Raw genomic sequence first — 19,731 nt, 5'->3', positions numbered from 1 at the left:
AAATGTATAAAAATGCCCTATTTCACCATAAAAATCAGAGTGTGTCTTACAATATGAGCTGAAGATTAAGAGAATGACTGGGTTCTCATGTCAAAGCCAAATTCTTTGGCCCTCTCTCAGCGTTAACCAGTTATTGCTTGAATAAGAATAAAGTCTGTTGAAAATGTGTTGCTGGTTAAAGCACAGCAGGTTAGGCAGCATCCAAGGAATAGGAAATTCGACGTTTCGGGCATAAGCCCTTCATCATGCCCAAAACGTCGAATTTCCTATTCCTTGGATGCTGCCTAACCTGCTGTGCTTTAACCAGCAACACATTTTCAACTGTGATCTCCAGCATCTGCAGACCTCACTTTTTACCCTAAGAATAAAGTCTGCCATTTGCCTGAATCCTGCCTGACTCCTGAGTCTTTGTCCCTGGTCAAGAGGTTAAAGTCCAACAAAAACATTTTTAAAATTCATTTATGGGATATGGGCAATGATTGCACATCCCTAATTGCCCTTAAGTAGTGGTGAGGTGTCTTCTTAAAATATTGCAGTATTTGGAGTGAAGATGCACACATATAGAGTTATCGGGGAGGGAAGCCTACGATTTTGACCAGTGACTATAAAAGAAACACTATTATAGTTCCAAACCAGTATGGTGTATTATTTGGAGAGAAACTTGCAACTGTTGGGTGCTATCAAGGTCATCAAAGTCCACAGGCATGGAAAGTGCTGTCTTGACCCTTGGTAAATGGTAAATGGAGTGCATCTTGTAGATGGTACACACTGTTGTCACTGTGCATTGGTAGGAAAGGGACTGATTTGGAAGGCTAGGTGTGATGCCAATCAAGTGGGCTGCTTTGCCCTGGATGGTGTTGAGCTTCTTGAGTGTTGTTGGAGATGCATTCATATTGGTAAGTGTAGAATACTCCATTCCACTTCTGACTTGTGCATTGCCGATGGTAGATCAGCATTGTGGATCCAGGAGGAGAGTTATTTGCAACAAAATTTCAATCTTTTGACCAATTATGACAGCCAAGCTTGTCTAATTCAGTTTCTGGTCAATAATAATGCCCCAGATTGTTGTTAATGGGGGAATTCAATGGTAGTAATACCATTGAATGTCAAGGGGTAACATTTAGATTCTTTCTTGTTGAAGCTGATAATTGCCTTGCACATGTGAGGCACAAACATCACATAGTCCTGTTCAACCCAAATACAAATGTTATCCAGTTCTTGCAGAATATGAAAATGAGCTCCTTCAGTATCTGAAGAATCATGAATGGTTATGAACATTGTGCCATTACCTACGAACAATCCAAATTCAGATTGAATAATGGAGAAAAGATCATTGATTAGTTCAATTGGCTGGCTGGTTGATTTGTGGCGTAGAGGGATGCCAATAGCATGGGTTCAATTCCTGTACTAGTTGAGGCTACCGTGAAGGACTCTTCTTCTCAACCTCTCTCTTTGCCTGAAGTATGGTTAAAGGCTTCGATTAAACAATCATTAGACATCTGCCTCTCTCTAATGAGACAACAGCCCAATGGTTTGGTAAGGTTGTCATGATTTTATTGCTGAAGATGATTTGGGCTTAGGACATTGTCCTAAGGAAGTCCTGCAGAGATATTCTGGAACCACAACAATCTTACTTATGAAACTGAGGAAGGCAATGACATTGTGAATAGGGCTACATAAGAGTTGTCAGTACTACCTTGACATTTGGGGAATCTTGCAATGCATAACTGTCAGATGCTATAGCAGGCCGTCATATGGAAAGTAATCAGACTTACTACCCCGATAAACAATGTGTCAGTGGCCTCTTTGATATCTGTGAGCTGCAGATTGATAGATATAACTACTGTTCCTTAAGGCAAGTTGAATTAACCGAGGTATGTAAAGACTCATTATTGCAGTAACCATCCCAATGACTGGGAGTACTGTAATACTCTGGAAGTTGCCAAACAACAGAGGACTGTACCAGATGGATTTGGTACAGCAAATAGGTCTGAGGTACAGCAATTTGGAGGGCACATGTTGCAGTTTCAGCTCACACTCCTGCCTTTGTTGGCAGCCTCTGAAATGGAGTGATTTTCATGAGCTCAGGGTCCTAATGACACAAGAGGCTGGCTTCAGAAGAGTGGGGTGGGGAGGGGTGTTTTGTGTGAAATTGTAGATCTGTGTCAGCAGAAAAAAGGGCAATGTTCTCACACAAATACACAGCCAGCATTGCTGTAGCTGCCAGCCATGTGCGACCTCAAAAAGAAAGATGAACTTCATCTTTAAATATCTCAGGCAAACAAAGCGCTGAGACATGGGATAGGATAACAAAAGGTCAGTTCATAAAATGTAGTTGGTGTTCAGTCATCTTTGAATGTACATTTGCCCATTATTCCAGCAAATAAAAACCCTTCCAGTGTTGCCACCCTATTTCTGTTGAGCTGACGCTGGTCAGTTACACTGACTCCTAAGAGCTGGCCACCACTTGAGAGAGAGGGAGAGCTCTTAGCAAGCTCCCCGAAGACCTGAATCATTGGCTGTCTCTTCCCACTCAACTCTCTCCTTGCCAGCGTCAGGAAAGCTGCAAAGCTTATGCTGGATCCAGAGCCATTTATTTGTTGCCACTGCCACAGTGTTGTGATCCAACCTGAAACCTTTACCATTTCCTGAGTGGAGCTTGATTTCCAAGGAGAAAGTGAGGACTGCAGATACTGGAGATCAGAGCTGAAAATGTGTTGCTGGAAAAGCGCAGCAGGTCAAGCAGCATCCAAGGAGCAGGAGAATCGACATTTCAGGCATGAGCCCTTCTTCAGGAATGAGGAAAGCGTGCCAAGCAGGCTAAGATAGAAGGTAGGGAGGAGGAACTTGGGGAGGGGCGTTGGAAATGCAATAGGTGGAAGGAGTTTAAGGTGAGGGTGATAGGTTAGAGTAGGGGTGAGGGCGGAGAGGTCAGGAAGAAGATTGCAGGTTAGGAAGGTGGTGCTGAGTTCGAGGGATGGGACTGAGACAAGGTGGGGGGAGGGAAAATGAGGAAACTGGAGAAATCTGAGTTCAGGTCGGCCGGGGCAGTCAGGTTTGTGGCTTTTGTGCGGGAGGGTTGGCCGGGGCAGTCAGGTTTGTGGATTTTGGGTAGGAAGGTCGGCTGAGGCAGTCAGGTTTGTGGATTTTGAGCAGGAGGGTCAGCCGGGGCAGTCAGATTTCTCCAGTTTCCTCATTTCCCCTCCCCCCACCTTATCTCAGTCCCATCCCTCGAACTCAGCACCACCTTCCTAACCTGCAATCTTCTTCCTGACCTCTCCGCCCCCACCCCCACTCCAACCTATCACCCTCACCTTAATCTCCTTCCACCTATCGCATTTCCAACGCCCCTCCCCAAGTCCCTCCTCCCTACCCTTTTACCTTAGCCTGCTTGGCACACTCTCCTCATTCCTGAAGAATGGCTCATGCCCAAACATTGATTCTCCTGCTCCTTGGATGCTGCCTGACCTGCTGCGTTTTTTCAGCAACACATTTTCAGCTCTGGCGCTTGATTTCCCCTTCCACATCCAAATAACAGGGCAGTAGCAAGAAACAACAGCGTGTAACTTTTCTCTAAACTTTCAAGGTCAGTGTGTGCCTGCCTGTGGGGATGTTTCCATAGGTAATGGTGGGTGGAAATAAACTGGCCCTGGGCCAGCCTTTTATGTCCCTTCTCATCCTCAGAATAAGATCACAAGTCAATAATCCTCAAAGGAAAGCCCACTCCATTTTTTTAATAATTGCATCAACCAAGAATGTGGTGCTTAAAACTCACAGGCAAACCACTCATACAGAAGCAGAATTAAAAATATTGTGAAAAGAGTAAAATCTGAAACAAATTTGAAGTTGAATGATGCACTCCAGCAGGAATTCCAGTTCTTAAAACTAGTCCTTTGAACTCAAGCGTTGCAGTGTTGAATTGAAGCCATTGTCTGTTTTCAGTGATGGCTCCTAAGGGTCCTATATTAAGGTGCATAATGAGAGGAGATCAGCTAAGATCAATCTCTGCCTAATTTCCTGGCACCCTCCCCACTCTTCCCCTCCTTCGCTTCCTGGCGCGGTTCTGGTCTGGTGCCATCGGAGATGGAGATTGGGAAAATTCTCCAAACGAGTATGGCAAGTGTGAGTGAGCTTGAAACTGCACACACAAAGTGCCTGTGCCTACTCATTCACTTTGTACTTTGATTATGGCTGCTAATGACTTTCAACAAGTTTTATCAGGTTCATAATACGGTCGATGTGAGTTGTTCCCCTTTCCCCGTTGGCCTCTTCTGGGTTATCTGGCATCCCAGAATTCATTTAAAGAGGTGCTTAAGTTCAACTAAGAGCTGAACGCCCACAGAATGAACAGGGTATATCTCAATGGTAACAATGAGCTGCAAGAGTTCCGCCTGTGGTGTTCGGGGATCACAGGTCCTTAATGTTCTGGAAAGGACTGCTTTCATTTACAATTGTTGGCAGGGGGGTAATAGGCTTCACTTAAATGAGTGCAAGAAAATACGGCTGCAGTGAATAAGTCAAGCTAAGATAAAAACAGGGCACAAGGCAATAACTTTGACTTGAAATATGCTGGATATTTCAGTTTAATGCATAAAAGCTGTAAGCAAGCAAGGAGATACTAGGCACATGCACAGGGAGAAATGTAATTGGGTTTACATAAATAGCATATTCCATTGGTGATCTTCCTTATCACTGCTCATCAACCTAGAATGCTGATCAGCCTTCCACCTCTGTGTCAGGTTGCTAATATATCCCTCTCGGACAATAAGAAGAGATAAGGAGAGAAACTCAGGAGACAACCTCTAATTAATCCACTGCTTCAAACATAATTATTTCATCCTGTGGGACCCACCCAAAGAAGAGAGAGAGTAAAAAACACTGAAGCACTATTTAAAACACGCATTAGTGAGCGTATTTCACATGCAGAATAAAACAGGGGTTTAACACTGTGCCTTCATTGCGTATTTAAACAGTGATGAATGCAGAGAGAATTGGATCAAAAGAAAATATCCCTTTTAGGACTGAATTTGCTATTTTTAGCTTCACTGTGTCCAAATTAAATCTAAAATCCATCACAGAGGAATTCTTCAAATTTTCTCATCTAGTAACCATCCATTAACCATCAAACACTAAACATTGAGAAAATGTAATTTGTTTTTCACAAAAAAGACTCAAAATAATGAGAATTAAAGAGCAAACGTAGAAGGTAGTGACAGAGGTGGTGGTGGAGGGTTGTTTTTCAGACTGGAGGTCTGTGACCAGTGGAGTGCCACAATGATCAGTGCTGGGTCCATTTCTTTTCATCATTTATGTAAATGATTTGGATGTGAGCATAAGAGGTATAGTTATTAAATTTGCTAATGAAACCAAAATTGGATGTGTAGTGGACAGCGAAGAAGGTTACCTCAGATTACAGTGGAGTCTTGATCAGATGGGCCAATGGGCTGAGAAGTGGCAGATGGAGTTTAATTTAGATAAATGTGAGGTACTGCCCAACATTTTAGGAAAGCACATCTTAGCAGAACTTATACACTTAATGGTAAGGTTCTATAGAGTGTTGCTGAACAAAGAGACCTTGGAGTGCAGGTACATAGCTTCTCGGAGTTGCAGGTAGATAGAACAGAGAAGAAGGTGTTTGGTATGCTTTCCTTTATTCGTCAGAGTATTCAGTACAGGAGTTGGGAGGTCATATTGCGGCAGTACAGGACATTGGTCAGGCCAATGTTGGAATATTGCGTGCAATTCTGGTCTTCTTCTTATTGAAAAGATGTTGTGAAACTTGAAAGGATTCAGAAGAGATTTACAAAGATGTTGCCTGGTTTGGAGGATTTGAGCTATAGGGAGAGGCTGAACAGGCTGGGGCTGTTTTCCCTGGAGTGTCGGAGGCTGAGAGGTGACCTTATAGAGGTTTAAAAATCATGAGGGCATGGATAGGATAAATAGACAAAGTCTTTCCCTGGGATGGGGGAGTCCAGAACTAGAGGGCATAGGTTTAGGGTGAGAGGGGAAAGATATAAAAGAGCCCTAAGGGGCAACTTTTTCACTCAGATGGTGGTATATGTATGGAATGAGCTGCCAGAGGAAGAGGTGGAGGCTAATACAATTCCAACATTTAAAAGGCTCCTGGATAGGTATATGAATAAGAAGGGTTTGGAGGAATATGGGCCATGTGCTGGCAGGTGGGACTAGATTGGCTTGGGATATCTGGTCGGCATGGATGAGTTGAACTGAAGGGTCTGTTTCCGTGCTGTACATCTCTATGACTCTATGACTCTGTAAGCCCACTCTCCCCTCAATTTTGCCATCACATGACTGAACAAATTACTTTTCAATGATGGTTAACATGAGATCAAAGTAAGCAAGGTTCATTATCATTGGTTAGCATGGTAAGATGGAAGCAAATTTGTGCACATTTTTCTATAAAAAATGCACTTTTATGAATGGAAATGATGTTAATATTCTCTGAAAGTCTGTACAAACTGCAAAAGGTTATATTAGAAGTGCTGATTCTTTTTCTGTCATTCCCAACCTTGGATTACTATAATCATAAAATCCTGGACAAGTCAAATTTCTCTTCTATTCACTTCTGAATAGTTTCTTATTTTGGAACTCTTAAAAAACCTCTCCCTCCAGTTTTGAATCTTTCTTTCTGTCTCAATTCCATTTTTGCATTCACTTCACAATCATCCTTAATTCCCAATGGGCATCTGTCAATCCAAGCCACAAAGATATTCAATGATGGAATTGCCACATCCCTCCATGTTAGGGGATTCCATTGATTCACTCTGAATGAATTTCGCATCTCACTCATGAATATTTGACCCCTTATCCTGAGATAAGTCACATGTACCAGATCCCCCAGAGGGAAACAACATTTCAGTATCCATTCTGCCAAGTTATTTCGTGACCTTGCAATGTTTCAGTAAATCACCTCACACTCCTCTAAACTTCAGAGAATATGAAGCAATTTTACTTGGCCTGTCATCATAGGACAACACTATCATACCAAGATTGCTTAGATGAGTGTAGCTCAAAACTTAGCACCATCCAGGACAAAACAGCTCGATTGTCACTCCAGTTACCAATTCCAGCATTCACACCATCCGCCACCAATGCACAATGGCAGCACCGTGTACAATTTATGAGATACAACAACTCACCTAGGCTCCTTGGACAGCATCTCCCAAACCCATGACCTCTACCAACTAGAGGGACAATGGCTGCAGATGCATGGGAACACTGCTATTTGCAAAATTCCTTCCAAGCCACCCTGGTTTGGAACTATATTGTTGTTCTTTCATTGCGTCGAGGTCAAAATCTTGGAAATGCAGCAGTTCAAGAAGATAACTCACCACCACCTTTTCTAAGGTGATTTGGGATAGCCAACAAATTCTGGTTGAGGAAAATGATGCGCACATCACCTGAAAGAATAAAAACTGAAACAATCCAGTGCACCTTTGACTGCTATTCCAAGACAGGCATTTCCTTTCTCAGATATGGAGATGAAATCTTTGCATAGTGCTCTGGTCTGCATTATAATGTGGTGTCTCTGAGCTGCCAGGACAATTGAGAAGTCTTAGGTAGCTTAACCACAGCAATCCTTATTGGTATGAGTGTCAGCTACTGATACCAGTTAGGGAAGGTTGATCACACAACGTCTTTGGCGGAAGGTAGGCTCAATCATGATGAAATGTAAGTAGTTTTATCACATTTTATTTAATAGCTAGTTCCTTTAGATCTGACATATGAAATGGTCTCCCGTGAGGCATTGAGATCAACCTAAGAGTAAGCACACATTTCTCACAAAACTAGACAGGCTAACTACAAGAAAGATGTTTCAATGATTGGATAATTCATAACAAGGGAGCACAGTGTAAAGATATGGGACACAATTGAGATGAAGAGAAATTTCATCACCCAGACAGTGGTGAGACTGTAACATTTTCTGCAACTGCAAGTGGCTGAAGACAAAAGTTTGAGTGCTTTCAGGAAGGTATTAGATGTAGTTCTTAGGGCTAAAGTGATCAAAGGGGATGGGGAGAAAGAGGGAACAGAGTACTGAGCTGGATGATCAGCCATGGTCTTATTGATGGCAGAACAGGCTTGAACGGCCAAATGGCCTATTCCTGTTTCTGTTTTCTATATTTCTATTATATTGCTGTTGACAAAATGACTTATCGTGAGAACAACAACTTAGAGAGATCCAGCAAACACTGGTAAAGATGCACTAGCACTCTATAGCTCCTGCCAAAAACATTCCAGTTTATTCTGACAGGCAGAGCCTATCTCATGTCTCCAATTAGCCCTTTAACTGTCTGATTTAACAACTTTACTCTTGTATTCTCAGCCCCTTACTATAAAGACTAACATGCCATTTGCCCTCTTAGTTGCTTGATATGCCTGCAAACAGAGTTTCTGCAATACTTGTATGAGAATACTCTACACCACCTTTGAGATATTTCATTTCTCACTCTCATTAGAAAAGAAGTAAACACTTTATTAATCAACTGCAAAATTCAAGGCTCTCCAAAAAGTAGTCTTTCCTCCTATCTCAATAAGAAGGTTTTGAAGCAGACCTTTCTTTATCTTCCTTTGGCTGTTCTCCTGGGTTACTCACTGTGTTGTCCAGATGGTAAAAAACATAACAGCATAAGAACGAAGAGCAAGAGAAGGCAATTCAGTCCCTCAAATCTGCTGTCATTTCATACAATCGTGGCTTATCTCATCTCAACACCAACTCCACTTTCCTGTGGGTTCTCCAGATCTCTTCAATCCACTATTTATTAAAAACCTATCTCATCCTTAAATTTACTCAGTGTCCCAACAACCCATCCACTCTAAGACAGTGAATTGATGTGACTCAGGCAATACGTTTGCAATTTCTGGAGACTCCAGTTCTCCTTCCTGCAGAAGTGATCACTGGCTAGATTTTGCTAGTCTTTTACCGAATAGCTTCAGAGGTTGAAAGGCTGGCGAAATGGCTTGTAAGTGCATCAGATGGCATGAGAAATGTTTTCCCACTAACTTGCCACTTTGCCAGCTGTAGGAAAGGTAGCAAATGGTCCACCTGCCCAGAACCCGATTGAACCATTTTAGTGGCTAATTGGAGGGTTTTTTTTGCCTATCACAGTGCGTATTTTTCCTCATTGTGAGAAAGAGAGTCAGAAGACCATCAAACACATCATGGTAACTTTGCAGTGAATTTGGTAACACTGACTGCTATTGTCACTCCTGGGGCCACATTAATGGCAGTGCTCAATAACCTCCTATTTCTCTCCCCTAATCTTGGCTCCAGCATTACCAACACAACCCCTACTTACGATTGGATGTTACTGGGCCCTCCTCCTCCTGTCACATGGTCACAAGTGGTGCTGTTGAGGTTACTGAGCTGCCAGTCTTCTGATTGGACTGACAACTTTCAAGGACAGGGTTCTTCATAGGACAGCAGCCCCCTGTTGGCAACGTTCGCTTCATTGACTGTCACTGGCTAAATATGGCCCCCCTAGTCCTGAATCTGTTGAAGTGGAATTGTCACGTTTGTTGGGATTCCTTTTCAGCTATTAGTAGCAATTGGATAATTATTAAAAACCCACCTGGTTCCTCATGAAGGTCTTATTTTTGGCTCTCAACTCCCCTCCGAAGTCACTAAAACTGGGCGATTAAGTACAAATAATAAACTCTGGCTTTGTCAAATGCACCAATTCCCTTATGAGGAATAGATATGCAAAATCCTCAACTTCCTGAGGAAGTAGATGCATTGCTATCCAATTACCTGGTTTGTTACTTAACTCACAGTGCCAGGGACCTGGGTTCAATCATATCCTCGGGCGACTGTCTGTGTGGAGTTTGCACATTCTCCATGTGTCTGTGTGGGTTTCCTCCTGGTGCTCTGGTTCCCTCCCACAGTTCAAAGATGTGCAAGTTAGGTGGATTGGCCATGCGAGTTTGCCCATAGTGTCCAGGATAGGTGGGTGGAAATGCTAGCTTACAGGGAAAGGATAGGGAGTTGTGTGTGGGTAGGATGCTCTTCAGAGGGTCTGCGTGGGCTGAATGGCCTACTTCTGTACTGTAGGGATTCTGAGAAAATATTTTTAGGTCCTGTGCTTACCATCTGTGACAAGTAAAAACAAGATTAGATTACTTACAGTGTGGAAACAGGCCCTTCGGCCCAACAAGTTCTCACCGACCTTCCGAAGACCAACCCACTCAGACCCATTCCCCTACATTTACCCTTTCACCTAACACTATGGGCAATTTAACATGGCCAATTCACCTAACCTGCAAATATTTTTGGAGTGTGGGAGGAAACCGGAGCACCCGGAGGAAACCCACGCAGACACAGGGAGAACGTGCAAACTCCACACAGACAGTTGCCTGAGATGGGAATTGAACCCAGATCTCTGGCACTGTGAGGCAGCAGTGCTAACCACTGTGCCACTGTGCCACCCACATGTGCCACCGTGCCGCCCAGCAGTGAAATTGTTTATTGATGTGAAATGGTAACCATAGTAAAGGACCAAATCCAAGTGCATTGGTGATTTTTTTTTGTCCCAATATAAGATGCCAGGCCTCAAATACAGGTGTCTCTAAGGCCTGTTTAACGTACATACACTTCTCCCATTCATATTTTCGCTGGGCGATCGTGATGGATGGTTTCTCATCGGCTTTCCCACGCTGATGCTTGACCCTTCATACTGTGAAGCTTTAAAACAGTCTCCAGGGAGTGACCCAGCAATAAACAGTTCCTTAAGGAAGGCGAGTTGCTCATCTTCATCTCCTGCTGATTGGCTCAGGTAACACAGAAAGAAGCCTGGGAACAGGTCACCTCGCAGACATTATGATGGGAGTCTGGAAAGTCTCAAATATTACAAAGTTATAAAGTATTTATAGTTCCACAAGTTCAGGTCAGTGTTGTATTTCTATACATATGTAGATACATATCTACCCTTTTGAACCTCTTCATCATTGTAAAAGCATGTACCAGCCCTCAGTCTAAGCTTTCTTGTTAAGAAAAAATTACTGGAGCCTTTTCAATCTTTCCTGTAATTTCTCAGTTCTGTCTCATTCCAGTAATTCTAATTTTTACAACATCTCTAGTGTACAGGAAGAAATGTTAACGAAATGAAACTACCGGTAAGGAATGGAATATATGTGTTAATAATCATTATATTTACAAGGCATCTTATTACATTGAAACATCTTAAAGTGCATTACACACTGAGTTACAGAGAAAAAAAATTTGTATTTATCTGGGGCTTATATTTTAGTTTGATGCACAGTGGCTATTATCGCATCAATAAATGCACTGTTCTACAATTAGTTACGTGTGCAATGAGCATTAATCTGTAATTGAGAGACATCAGTTGAGAAAGAACTGCTCACCAAGTCACTAAGAAAATTCCCTTTTTCCTTGACCTGCATCATTTCATGGCCATGTGAACCACAAAAACAGGTGGCAAACAGTTTAGTTTAATATCTGACCTGAAGAAGGATATCCCAGCAACACGTTCCTCTGCTCTCATCATTTCTGCACTTGGAATGCCAACTTTGATTTATGAGCGTGAATCCTAGCAAGACCAAAACACACTGTAAACCTAATGAAAAATAGCTGAAAGCCTGATATGACTTACTTTGATAATAGTGGCCAAAGAAGAGAGTTAACGTGTCAGTTTTCGACATGATATCCTTAACAAGAAACACTAACTTCACATAAAACTTCCCATCCACCAGATGACGGTGCTGTTCCAAACAACACTTAATAACCACACTCTAGCTCATCCCTGAAGGGAGAAATTCTTGCTCTTCAAATCTTATTTGGATTTCTTTTCCAAATCTGGAGGCAGCAGATTTTGAGCTTCTGTCACAGCCATAGGACTGGCCTGAGGCATTAGTTTTATCTTTTCTGACTGACCAGACTTTAGACAAAAAAATTTAATTTATAAGAAATGGAAAGAAGACATCATTCTGGTTTTCATGGCTGCAGTCGGAACACTTCTTTGCCATTCACTTTCTTCGCAATTCCCTTCAGATTATTTGGCATTACTTTTTTATCATGCAATTATCAATGAACATCTTCATTTCTGACTCTATGGTGGAGGGAAGTTCATTGGTGAAGTAATTAAGGATGAATTGTCATTTGGTAGTACAGAACTTGAATATTGTTAATAAAAAGACAAGATCTGTTGAAGTTTTTTGTGGTGCTATTATCAGGACATTTCACAAGAATACAAATTCAAGGGGAAATCTAATATATGCACAGCATAAAAGGACAGTGCTGCTTGTTTGGCAAGTGGACTATGATTGGTAGAATCATTGCCATGGAGAGGGCAACAGTTAGTGCTGGTTTTGCAGAAGAGTCATATTTACTTAAAATATTCATTTTGCTTCTCTCTCTACAGATGCTGCCAGACCTGTTGATTTTTTCCAGCATTATGCATGTTTGTTTCAGGTTTCTAACATTTGCAAACTGTTTCTTTTGATGAATGATGATTGACAGTTAACTGGTAGGATTAATTTTAATTTTATACCAGATAGGTTGACATTGATTGGTCAGGGTGCTTCCCTGTTAAATCAATCACAAATGGCTGTAAGTTGAGTTGATACATTTTCTTTTTGCTCCCATAAGGAGCAAAGGCCTGTGTATTAATATAAGTAGCTCTTAAAAACCAACTACAAATGACTGAAAGAAATACTGGAAAGCAAAAATAACATTTAATGGTAAATTTGTAACTAATATCAAGATGAACAGCAAGAGCTTCTTTAAATATATTTAAAATAGAAGAGAAAAAACCAAAGTGACCATCAGTCCTAAGAGAACAAGTTTTGAGGAAATAGCAATAGGGAACTAGGTAATGACAGTGAAGTTGAATGAACACTTTGCAACAGCATTCAAAGTAGAAGACATTAATAACATCCCAAAATTACTAAATATAGTAGGGGCAGAAGGACAGGAAATAAATATATTAACTATCAGTAGAGAAAAAGTGGTAAGTAAACTAATTGTGCTAAAGTCTGATAAGTTCCCTGGATCTGATAGAATGCATCCTAGGATATTAAAGGAAGTAGTGACAGAGACAGCGAAAATGTGTAGCTGGTTAAAGCACAGCAGGTCAGGCAGCATCCAAGGAATAGGAAATTCAATGTTTTGGGCATGATGAAGGGCTTATGCCCAAAACGTCGAATTTCCTATTCCTTGGATGCTGCCTAACCTGCTGTACTTTAACCAGCAACACATTTTCAACAGACTTTATTCTTATTCAAGCAATAACTGGTTAACGCTGAGAGAGGGCCAAAGAATTTGGCTTTGACATGAGAACCCAGTCATTCTCTTAATCTTCAGCTCATATTGTAAGACACACTCTGATTTTTATGGTGAAATAGGGCATTTTTATACATTTTGTGTTACAGTAATCACTTACAATGTGGTCCCTGTGACCTTAACCTTTTCTATACATCCAATCTTGTGAAGCACCTAATCAGTGATGGACATTCCCATGATCTCATGGTGTTTAACAGACATTCTATTCTGTAGGATTTTTGTATGCATTCTTTTAATTCACATTCCAAAGTTACTGGTTATACTCCTTCGGACCTGTCCCATAATTGCTTATCTCTAAGGACTGCTTGAATTCTGTTATTCCTTTTATATTTTCTACTGTCTCAATTATATATATCAAAAATACAAAAGACAATTCATTATAACTAACTGCTATAATATTTGTAGTATTAATTCCTCTTATAAAGTTAGTTGTATATAAAGTTTTATAGCTACTTGTACTGTTACCACTTTTTAACTAATAAGTTGTGAACAATGTCTTTCATTCAGGACACGCCAGACATCTTTTTTCGAGATAAGGAAAGCACTTCCAGAGATTAACTAACTTTCACACCTATGATTAAATGTTTTTCCCCATTATACTTTGATTATGTATGTGTATATAAAATTAGGTTGAAATATATCTTTATGATTATCTGAAGATTCTTTACCTGAAACCTATTTCTTAATATTGTGAATAACTTCAAAGAAACAATTGATTACTACAAAATAACTTTAGCTATTGTTTTCATAAGCCCTTCATCAGGAATGAGGAGAGAGTGCCAGGCAGGCTAAGATAAAAGGTAGGGAGGAGGGACTTGGGGGAGGGGCGATGGAGATGTGATAGGTGGAAGGAGGTCAAGGTGAGGGTGGTAGGCCGGAGTGGGGTGGGGGCGGAGAGGTTAGGAAGAAGATTGCAGGTTGGGAGGGTGGTGCTGAGTTGAGGGAACCGACTGAGACAAGGTGGGGGGAGGGGAAATGAGGAAACTGGAGAAATCCGAGTTCATCCCTTGTGGTTGGAGGGTTCCCAGACGGAAGATGAGGCGTTCTTCCTCCAACCGTCGTGTTGTTATGTTTTGCCGGTGGAGGAGTCCAAGGACCTGCATGTCCTCGGTGGAGTGGGAGGGAGAGTTAAAGTGTTGAGCCACGGGGTGGTTGGGTTGGTTGGTCCGCGCGTCCCTGAGGTGTTCTCTGAAGCGTTCTGCAAGTAAGCGGCCCGTTAGCACAGAGGTAGTGAATGCAGGAATTTTATGTGCTTCCAGGAATTCTTACATTCCATAAAAATCTCAAAGGACTGGAAAACTGCAAATAGCACACCCTTATTGAAAAAGGGAAGGAGACAAAAAAGAAAGCAACTACAGGCTATTTAGCATCGTGTCTTTTTTTTTAGGCAAGTGTTACAGTCTATTACAAAGGATGCAACAGAGTCTTTAGAAATGCATATAATGATTAAACAGTGTCAGCATGCCTTTATGAAGGAGAAATCATACTGGACAAATTTTCCACAATTCTTTGAGGAGGTAACAAGCACAAAAGGAAGCAGTGGATGTGACATATTTGGATTTTTTGAAGATTTTTGACAAAGTACCACACATTAGGTAACTTAATAAGAATCCATGGTGTTGGAGCTGGTACTTTCACATAGATAGAGGAGTGGCTAACTAATAAGACCAAGAGGTCGAATAAGGGGCTCATTTTCAGGCTGGCAATTAATGGTTGTGGCCATGATAGCTTGCAACAGATATTAATGAATCAGAGGAGAAAAGTGAATGGACTATAACCAAGTTTGTAGATGACATAAAAGTAGGTGGAAAAGCAATTGATGAGAATGTCACAAAGAATCTGCATAAGGATATATAGATTAAGTGAGTGGACAAAAAAATTGCCAGATGAAATACAATACAGGAAAATGTGATGTTATACAGTCAGGCAGAAAGAATAGACGAGCTGAAAATTGTTTAGTTGGAGAAAGAATGCCAAGAGCAGTAGCACAGAGGGATTTGGGAGTTCTTGTGCATAAGTCACACAAAAAAAAAGAGTATCCAAGTTTTTCATGTAGTAGGGAAGGCAAAAGGAATATTCCAAAAGCAGTCGAGTATTAAAAATAGGGAGGCATTTCTAAAACTGTACAAGGTATAAATCAGACCACAGCTAGAATCGTGTGAACACTTTTGGTCCTTTATCTGAGGCAGGATATATTGGCATTAGAGGCAGTCCAGAAAAGGTTCATTAAGTTGAGTAGGATGGGCCTGTATTTATTGGAAATTAAGAGAAAGAGAGGCAATTGCAGACAATGATTTTTGTGCTGTAGGCAGACACAAAGGACGGACAAGTGGAACAGCTTGTAACACAGTAAAGAAAGGAGTCTGCTAATGTTGGTCGAGGATGATTAGAGATGTGAAAAGAATGTGAATGTCAGTTGTGAAAAAGAAGAACAAGATGGATCCACCCTGTTGATAGCATGACACAAATAAGATATGTGGGGAAATGGGGATGTGGGGGAAGGGGATGCTTAAAGGGGTGAAATATATAAGAAAAATGAAGGACTGAGTTTATTGAACTCAATATTGAGACCTTGAGGCTGTAAAGTGCCTAAGTGACAAATTAAGTGTTGTTTGTCCAGCTTGCGTTGAACTTCATTGGAAAACAATAGCAGGCCCAGTGTGGAATGTTAGCATGAGACCAATGTAGTTTATTAAAATAGCAAGCAGCTGGAAGGTGAGGTCGTTCCTAGAGACAGGTTGGAGGAATCGCAAAGAGTGGTTAATCAGTGTCCATTTGGTCTCACATCATTTTATCTGTACATTTTTCAATATAGTCTATTGTATTTGCTGCTCACAATCTGGTTTTCTTGCTATTGAACTATTGGTTCACTTTGCTGATGCTGACTGCATGTTATTCGTACATTTCTTTCAACCTGTTTACTCAACTCCCCAGGCCCACCCAAGCTCAGACAGCCACATGGGATGTTCAACTTTGTGACCTCAGCACTCATTCTCCGATGTTCCTCTCCTCTCTTGAAAGAAATGTTTGATTTATAATGGAGCTGCATCTTTGACACTTGTAGAAGCTTCTGACACTCAACTCATACCCTACCACTTCAAGATTAATGTTCTAACACTGCCATCATGACACTTGGAAGGTGATTTTCAAGTTTATTGTTCGAGATATGTTTCCCTTCTCTGTATTCTGTTGGAGTCAGTGTTTGTTGCTTTAATTTATGTACAACTTTACCAATCCAGTGCTTTGAAAGGTGAAAGGTGTCTAACCTCTTTTACATTGCTATAACTTGGTACAAACAATGCTAGTTGCCCACACATCACACTGAAGTGTGGAATTTAAGTTGGCAAATCAAAGCCATGGAGCTTATTGCGATCATCAGTGTCAATCGAGTACTTTGTCAGTTATGTGCTCATGTTTTTTTTCAACATGTTGGGCAGTGATTGAAGCTATGGGACACTTACCCAGGAACACAAATATACTTACAAAGTCCAGCCCCTTCCCACTTAAGAAAAGTTGAATCTTGGATCCATCCTGTCTCTACGTTAATACCCTGAACCCTGGGAAAGCTGCAAAAGTTTATACCTAATTCATCCAGGCACTTGGAAGTTGCACATCAATCAAGATGATTAGCGTGACAGTTGCTTGCTCTAGTTTTGCTCCCGAAACGCCAAATATGTGCACAAGCTTCAAATGTTATTGTATTGAATCGCAATATAATTCCAACGTGCAAAGCTGTTTCTGTTTTGAAACTCACACTTCGGAGTACTGCATCACTCAGTTCTGAGAGAATTTGGTCTTCATCACAAACTGTCACATTCAATGTGTTTCAGAAGTAAAGAACTTGCTGAAGGCCAGCATATTCTTTAGTATTACTAGGAGTAGAATGCCACTGTTAAGGGCAAGGAATGGACTTTTCTGCCTGCTGAAGACTGATGAATTGTGGCTGTACAGGACATTGGAATACTGTGTTCAGTTCTTGTCTCTCTGCTTGAGGAAAGATGTTGTTGATCTTGAAAAAACTGCAGAAAAGATTTACAGGGATGTTGCCAGGATTGGAGGGTTTGAGCTATAGTGAAAGGCTGAATAGGCTGGAATTATTATTCCTAGACAGTCAGAGGCTGTGGGGTGACCATATAGAGGTTTATAAAATTATGAGAGGCATGGATAGGATGAACAACCAAGGTCTTTTTCCCAGCGTAGTGGAGTCCAAAGTTAGAGGGCATAGATTTAAGGTGAGAGGAGAAAGGTTTAAAAGGAATCTGAGGGGCAACTTTGTCATGCAGTGGGTGAACATATATGGAATGAACTGCCAGAGGAAGTGGTGGAGCTGGTACAATTTTAACATGTAAAAGACATTTTGATGGATGTTTTAATAAGAAGCTTTAATGGGATATGGGCCAAATGCTGGCAAATGAGACTTGATTAATTTAGGATATCTGGTTGGCATAGACAAGTTGGACTAAAAGGTCTGTGGAGAAAGTGAGGACTGCAGACGCTGGAGATCAGAGCTGAAAATGTGTTGCTGGGAAAGCACAGCAGGTCAGGCAGCATCCAAGGAGCAGGAGAATCGACGTTTCGGGCATGAGCCCATCTTCAGGAATGAGGAGAGTGTGCCAAGCAGGCTAAGATAAAAGGTAGGGAGGAGGGACTTGCGGAGGGGCATTGGAAATGCGATAGGTGGAAGGAGGTTAAGGTGAGGGTGATAGGCTGGAGTGGGGGTGGGGGTGGAGAGGTCAGGAAGAAAATTGCAGGTTAGGAAGTTGGTGCTGAGTTTGAGTGATGGGACTGAGACTACCCCTTTCTGAGGATGAAAGATCAGTCCTCGGCAGAGGCCTCACCTTCATTGCCCTACATTCTCGGATTAACAAGTTCAACACGCGGCGAAACATGGAACAATTCTTCTGCCGCCTTCGCCTCCGCGCCTATTTCTTCAACCAGGATTCTTGCCTACCCTCTGACGACCCCTTCTACCGCCTCTAACACACCCCATCCACCTGGACACCCTGTGCTGGCCTCTTACCTGCCCTCAATCTCTTCATAGCCAACTGCCGCTACGACATTAATCGCCTCAACCTCTCCACCCCTCTCACCCACTCCAACCTCTCACTCTTGGAACGTGCAGCCCTCCACTCCCTCCGTTCCAACCCCAACCTCACTATCAAACCGGCAGACAAGTGAGGCACGGTAGTAGGTTGGCGTACCGACCTTTACACTGCTGGGGCTAAACATCAGCTCACAGACACGTCCTCCTACTGCCCCCTTGACCATGACCCCACCTCCCACCACCAAACCATCATCTCCCAAACCAAAAATAACCTCATCACCTCAGGGGATCTCCCATCCACCGCCTCCAACCTCATAGTCCCACAACCCCACACCACTCGTTTCTACCTCCTGCCCAAAATCCACAAACCTGACTGCCCCAGCTGACCCATTGTCTCAGCCTGCTCCTGTCCCACTGAACTCATCTCTGCATACTTTGACATGGTCCTGACCCCCTCAGTCCAAGAACTCTGCACCTACGTTTGGGACATCACCCATGCCCTCCACCTCCTCCATGATTTTCGCTTCCCCGGTCCCCAACACCTTATCTTCACCATGGACATCCAGTCCCTATACACCTCCATCCCCCATCACAAAGTACTCAAAGCCCTCCGCTTCTTCCTTTCCCGCCGTGCCAACCAGTCCCTTCCACTGACACCATCCTTCGACTGACTGAACTGGTCCTCACTCTGAACAACTTCTCTTTCCAATCCTTCCACTTCCTCCAAACCAAAGGAGTTGCCATGGGCACCCGCATGGACTCCAGCTATGCCTGTCTCTTCGTAGGATATGTGGAACAGTCCATCTTCCGCAGCTACACTGGCACCACTCCCCCACCTTTTCCTCCGCTACATCGATGATTGTATCGGCACTGCCTCGTGCTCCCACGAGGAGGTTGAACAGTTCGTCCACTTTACCACCTTCCAACCCGACCTCAAATTTACCTGGACTGTCTCAGACTCCTCCTTCCCTTTCTAGACCTCTCCATTTCAATCTTGGCCAACTGAATCAACGTGGACATTTTCTATAAACCGACCGACTCCCACAACTACCTAGATTACACCTCCTCCCACCCTGCCCCCTGTAAAAATGCCATCCCATATTCCCAATTCCTCTGTCTCCACTGCATCTGCTCCCAGGAGGACCAGTTCCAATACCAAACAACCCAGATGGCCTCCTTCTTCAAAGACTGCAATTTCCCCCCAGACGTGATCGACAATGCTCTCCATCGCATCTCTTCCACTTCCCGCTCCTCCACCCTTGAGCCCCGCCCCTCCAATCGCCACCAGGACAGAACCCCACTGGTCCTCACCTATCACCCCACCAACCTCCAGATACATCGTATCATCCGCCGTCATTTCCGCCACCTC

The sequence above is a fragment of the Hemiscyllium ocellatum genome, chromosome 8 (genome assembly GCF_020745735.1).
Source record: "Hemiscyllium ocellatum isolate sHemOce1 chromosome 8, sHemOce1.pat.X.cur, whole genome shotgun sequence".
NCBI lineage: Eukaryota > Metazoa > Chordata > Chondrichthyes > Orectolobiformes > Hemiscylliidae > Hemiscyllium > Hemiscyllium ocellatum.
This window is presented reverse-complemented; position numbering follows the sequence as displayed.